Genomic DNA, 6241 nt, shown 5'->3' on the forward strand with positions numbered 1-6241 from the left:
GAGGAGCTGAGGGACACGCTGCAAAAAGTCTGCAGCTTGGAACGGAACCCTCCGCAGCGAGAGTGTGTTTAACACCGGTGCTTCTTACAGTGTGCACACTGACTGTCAGGTAAATCAACCTGAGCAGCAGGAAGTCAAATGATACCAACTCTTACTGCTCAGTTCACTGCGACTGATGCTCCTTACATTGTATTCGTTTTTTTTTTCAATGTGAAATGTCCCAATAAATTATGAACAGATTTGAAGGTTCACTTTTACAACTTTAGAAGTTCAACCTTAAAGGTTCAGTGTGTAAGGTTTAGGTGAAAGGGATCTATTGGCGGAAATTTCATGTAAAAATGTGTGTTTAATCTAAATTGTACAAATTGTTGTTTTCTTTAACCTAGAATGGGCCCTTTATGTTTAAAGGTTCAGTGTGTAGAATTTAGAAACATCTAGTGGTGAAGTTGCATATTGCAACTGAATACCCCTCACATCATCCTCCCCTTCCAAACAGGAAAGAGAACCTGTGGTAGCCTTCAGTTGTCATAAAAACTCAAAAGATGTTTAGTTTGTCCATATTTGGCTAATGTAAAAAACATGGCGGCCTCCGTAGAGAGGACCCACTCCCGATGTAAATATACAATATTTTGATATAAAGGGCCCATTCTAGGGTAAAGAAAATAAGAATTTGTACAGTTTAGATGAAACACACTAGTGAAAACATCACAAGGATTATTTTATATTCAATTTCTGCCAATAGATCCCTTTCACCTCAACCTTACACACTGAACCATTAAATACATCATGAGCGGGTCCTCTCTACACAGGCCGCCATGTTTTTTTTACAGTCCAGACTGGACAAACTAAACACCTTTTCAGTTTTATGATTACTGAAGGTTTCCACAGGTTCTCTCTCATGTTTGGAAGGGGAGGGTGAGGTCAGGGGCATTCAGCTCCAACATGCAACTTCACCACTAGATGTCACTAACTTCTACACACTGAACCTTTAAACACATTGTTTGATTCTGTGTCATTCAGCTTTATTTTTCCATATGCAATAGTTTTTTGTTCCTGATTTTTCCCCCTAAATTGCCTCCTAAATGTACCATTTACCACACAACTTAAATCTGTATTCATGTCACTCAATTTATTATTACAAAAAAAGAGTATTAAGCTGGTGAATATCTTCAACACTCTTTAAAACCCCTTAAAACCGTTACCTGTAGGCCCCTGCTTCTATAGGTTATGTTTATTTCTCTTCTCACTATGCTTTAAATCTGCGGTTATACCCAATGTCTTTGTATATATGTTTTGTTAGTTTGTTTGTTTGATTGTTTTTTTTTAAAGTTTTACTACAACTACTGGAGGAGAAATGTTGTGGATTATATCTGTGGTTATTACTGTGAATTTGCCATGTCAGCATTGGTATTACACACACAAAACAGATGATATCACGTTTAAAGGTGTAAATAGTATGTTATAATATAGTATAATATATTATATTTAGTATATTATATTATATCATATTATATTATGTTACATTATCGTCTGGACTCCATTATTAAGGCATTTTTTCCTTTTTTTGTCTCTGACTGTGAAGTGTTTTTCCTTTTTTCTTAGCATGTTTCAGGAACTTATTTGAAATAAGATATGAGTGGGTAAAATTACCCAAACATAACTCTCATGATGTACATTTGGCATCATGGATATTGTTTTTTCAGCAGGATCAAACATCTGAACCAGATGTGATAGATGTAGTGAGGATGTGGAGAGAGAAGTTATCTTCAGTCATCTGTAGCTCTTCCTGTTTGCTGTCTCCAGACCTGTTAGTTACAGCCTTAAGACAACTGATAGACATGTGTCGACAGAGTGTGGGCTTTAGCAGAGTAGATTAGACAGTGAGGACAAACTTTAGAGAAATGTCCTCATGCTCAGTGCGTTATAAGACGTTCTGAGAAGGTTAAGTTGAGCATGCTGCAGGCTCCAAGTGTGGGTGGAGATGTCAGGAAGGAGAGCTCAAAGGGGGATAAAAGAAAAATACAGTAATTTAATTAAACCTCCCAGTGGGGTGGGTGGGTGAGAGGCCTGAAGTTACCAAGGAGGGAGGGTTGGTATTAGCTCCATCGCATAGGAAATTGTGTTTTTTCCAGGAATTTACAGAGCAGGTGCAGGGGGGTGGGTGTTAAGGTTTGGAAAGGGAGGCTGTAGTATCACACTGTGAGGGAGAGTTTCCACAGGGCAAACCTGAGCTTGAGCAGCGACGGGAAAGAATGCATCACAAATAATATGTTGTCTTAACGTATCCATGTGATTTTACAGAAGTGGGAACTTAACAAATAATAACATCTCAACCATGTGCAAAGCCAGCTCTCTGAAAAGATCAATTACTCCCAGCCTCTTTGTCCACTCATACAAAGTTGAATTTTGTTATGCCAGGTAAAGAAAATCTTCCATTTAATAAGATAAAGATTAAACAATTTTACATTGACCTTGTTGTCATTACATTAATAGAAATTGCTCTCAGCAGGGAGAAGCATGGGATCGTCTCTACATGCTCTATATTCTCTCCACGCTAGAGCTGCTAGACTAGACTAGCTCATTGTAGTAACGATTAAAAACTCAGTTCTATATCACAGCAGGCCATGCATTGCCAACAACAGAGCAGATGAGTAGCGTTTGCTAAGAGAGCTATTCCAGGCCCAGCAGCCAGAGATTAACCCTTGGCCTAGGATAATTACGTCAGATCCCTTTAATCCTAAACAATTGAGCCGTGGCAGTGACGGTCCTACAATGACAAGTTCCTTACAGTCGGAATCGGTTGGACCTGTGATGCTGTCTTCGACTAAAAGTGAGGACATGTTTGAGTGAAATGTGGACACTGAATCAGAAAAGCACTTTGGTAAAACCTAATATTTGTCAGGGGAATTGAAAATTAGAATTTCTACAGTAGGAAATTTAGTTCAACTTATCACAGTCTTGTTAAAATAATTTCATTCCATTGTTTCAGTTAAGTATGGTAACGATGATTGTTGTGGCAATAACAGAAGCACCGTCAGAAGTAATGTTTCTCCAGCTAACACTTTGATGGCCTCTAGTGGTCATGGGAATTACTATAAAGTTCCTATTTATTCCACCAGAGGGATTCTGTACCCACTGTGCTATTGGCCTCCTTGCTCCTGAAATCCAAACATAGAGTTCATTAAAGATGTAATCTGATCTGAATCAGTGTCTGAATAACAGACAGCAAAAACACACCTGTCATGTTGTTTCTCTTAGAACTGGGTGACCTGATAACTGTGATAGTATTCTTTATCCACAGGGGTTATCAGTCTGGCAGATGAGAGGTATGCGGGAGAGGCAACTTTCTGCTGCCCTCCCAACCTGCCAGATCAAATTGTCTAAATTTTCATGTTTTTATTTCTTCTGCCTTTTGTTTTGGTAATTCAGAGCTCAACCACAAACTCCTCCTGGGTGATTCTGTGAGCCACCTGCAGCTCCTCACTATCTGTCTGAAGGAGTTTCTTCTGTGTCTGCTTTATGGTATTTCTCAGTGGTGGAGGAGCATTTTATATAAGTACAAATAAAGACACAAAAACTCAAGTAAATGTAAAAGTATTTTTTATTTGAAAAGGAGTAACCCTTTTTTGAATTCTGATATTTGCTTATATATGAAGTCAAGCCAAAGTGGAAAGTACAAAAAAAAATACAGATAAGTGAAAAATGCAAGTATTTCTTACTTGAGTGACAATATTTGTGAATCTGAGGGTTTCAGGGTGGCTGCAGCCTCTCATGCTCCTTTCTTGTATCTTCCCCCCCCCCGCTGATGTTCTTCTTCTAGAGTTTTCCGACAGGCCAACTGTTGTTTTGTGAAAGTTGGACTCTCCAGTTTCCTACCTGACAGATCTTAAAGGTCTCTATGAAGCACCTATCTCTCATTCTTCTTATTCAATCGTCCCAAACTTATGACAGGCTAAAAGTCCAACTACTCAGTGAAACATTTATAAAAGCCTGGATTCAAATCAACAAGTGCAACCTGTGTTAAATTAGAAATTCTGATAACCCCTGTTTTAGATACAGTGAGAAATGAAATTATTCTGAATTTTGAAATGGAAAAAAATCGGACTCTCACAAACAAGTGAACTTCGCTTATGTAATTTTGCTGATTAGGTGAGTTTACACAGGGAGCTTATCAGCTTCATTTTTAATTCATCGGTCACATGTCTGACAATCCAGGTGCCTGCTTCATCAATATGACCTAAAGGGCAGATTTACACTGCCAGTGACCCCTCTTCACATCCTGGTTACTACTTTTTTTATATAATCAGCTTATCCATGGTGGAATGGTGTTATAGGAACATACTTTCTGCCTTGAATCAGAAAGCTCAAAGTATGTGTACAAACAAAAACATGCTACAGTACAGCTTCAATGAAGGCAGTTCTTTGGATTATGATAAAATACTCAACATACAAGTATGAATGTTTATTTTTTGTGCACCCACAGGCAGCTGCACAGAAATAATAACAAGCTATAGACAACAGGAGTAGCTTTACACCGGATGTGCATCCGCTTCTCCTGTAACTTCCCTCTGTCTGATCCACTCACAGACACAGAGCAACTGGAGGCCGGGGGAGGATCCACACAAAACCAGGAAGAAGAAAAGGAAGCATTCATGGGAAAAATGAAACCAGAGCATTCAGTTCCCACACTCCCCACACATATCAAATTCATACTGGCCTGAACTGCTGCTGTTGAATTGTTGTCACCATACACATTTCAGTGGCTACTTTTGACCCATTTAGTCTTTTTGATGCTCTTTGAAATAAAAAATAATAAATGTGTTTGCAAAAGTTAGTGCATGAGCCGGTTTGTCTTTGCTGCTCACTGTTGTTGTAGATAGCTGCAGTCTCAGATTGGCAGCAGATGATAAAAGTGTTGTTAACCAGGAGGAGTCAGATAGGCCATATCTGATCTTGGTTGCCTCACATGCCTCTCTACATAGTTCATGGTGGCACTGGTTTCAGACCTAATGCGACGTAACCGTATAAACGACCTGTGAGTCATCATATCCAAGTTGCTGCCAAGTTCCCTGTATTTGTGTCAGGACACGACATGTAGTCAAACCACTTCCCCGAGACAATGGCTCCTGCTGCTTATGTAACACAGAGGTATCAGACATGTAGCTGGAGGTCACGTCTCTGTCTTGTTGTTACACAGACTGTCGGGTGTGAAAGGACGTCCAGCTGTACATTCCACTGGTGATAGAGCTCTGCAGCAAACATAATGTGGCTGAATTCCCTACAGAGGTCTCTTGTTTAAAGGAGCAGTCAGCTGATTTTATATGTAAAGGTCATTTAACCCATCATGGAGAGTATGTCTGAGTTATACACTGTTCTTTTTTTTAAAACTTTTAATATATTTCAATAAGACAAAATACACATAGGGATGTGTCCATAATCATACCTGTTTCAGTTGATAATTCATTGATATCAGTCTCAGCTCAGTAATGAACCCATTACGAGGAAAAGGGACATTCTTTAAAGAGATAGCTTAAGTAATCAACCGAGGGAAAAGGGATGATACTGATGCAGTGTTTCTGTTGGTGTGTGTGTATAAAGCACGAGAAAATAACCCGGATGATGGTCATCAAGTTTTTTTAGCCTTGATGACCACTCAAAGCTCTTTACAGTGCAGTTTTGCCATTCAGCTATTCACACACACATTCATATAGTGCAATGTGCAGCACTTTCTCTACCGTCCATCACCCATACACTGGTAGCACAGCCGTCAGGGGTTATTTGGGGTTCAGTGTCCGTCGACCTTCTGTTCTACCTCATGAGCCCCAGCCACAGTGTTGTAAAATGGTTTGCCTCGAATGAGAATATGTATCTGTGGCAACTGACCATGCCACCAGGTTCTCACCACAGCTGCCAGAGACGATTTTGGATAACCGATCAGTGCAGCAATTAAAGCCACACAAGCAGGAGTTTAAAGGCATGTTTTCTAGATCAGTACGCCACCATACGATGGATACATTTGATGTGAATACAAAATACCAATCATACCACTACAAATTCAACTTTCAAGTTTACTTTTATTGGAGAAAACACTAAAGGGAAAGCTATCATGTATCAGTATGTAATGAGGGGGTGCGTTTATAATGGGTCACTGGTTTTAAGTGTCTGGGCTCCAACTGAGCAACAGATTCCGGCTTTAGGACCTGGAGGGGAGGATTCCTCTCCCACGGCCCCTGGATACTAT

This window comes from Hippoglossus stenolepis, chromosome 15 (genome assembly GCF_022539355.2).
Source record: "Hippoglossus stenolepis isolate QCI-W04-F060 chromosome 15, HSTE1.2, whole genome shotgun sequence".
NCBI lineage: Eukaryota > Metazoa > Chordata > Actinopteri > Pleuronectiformes > Pleuronectidae > Hippoglossus > Hippoglossus stenolepis.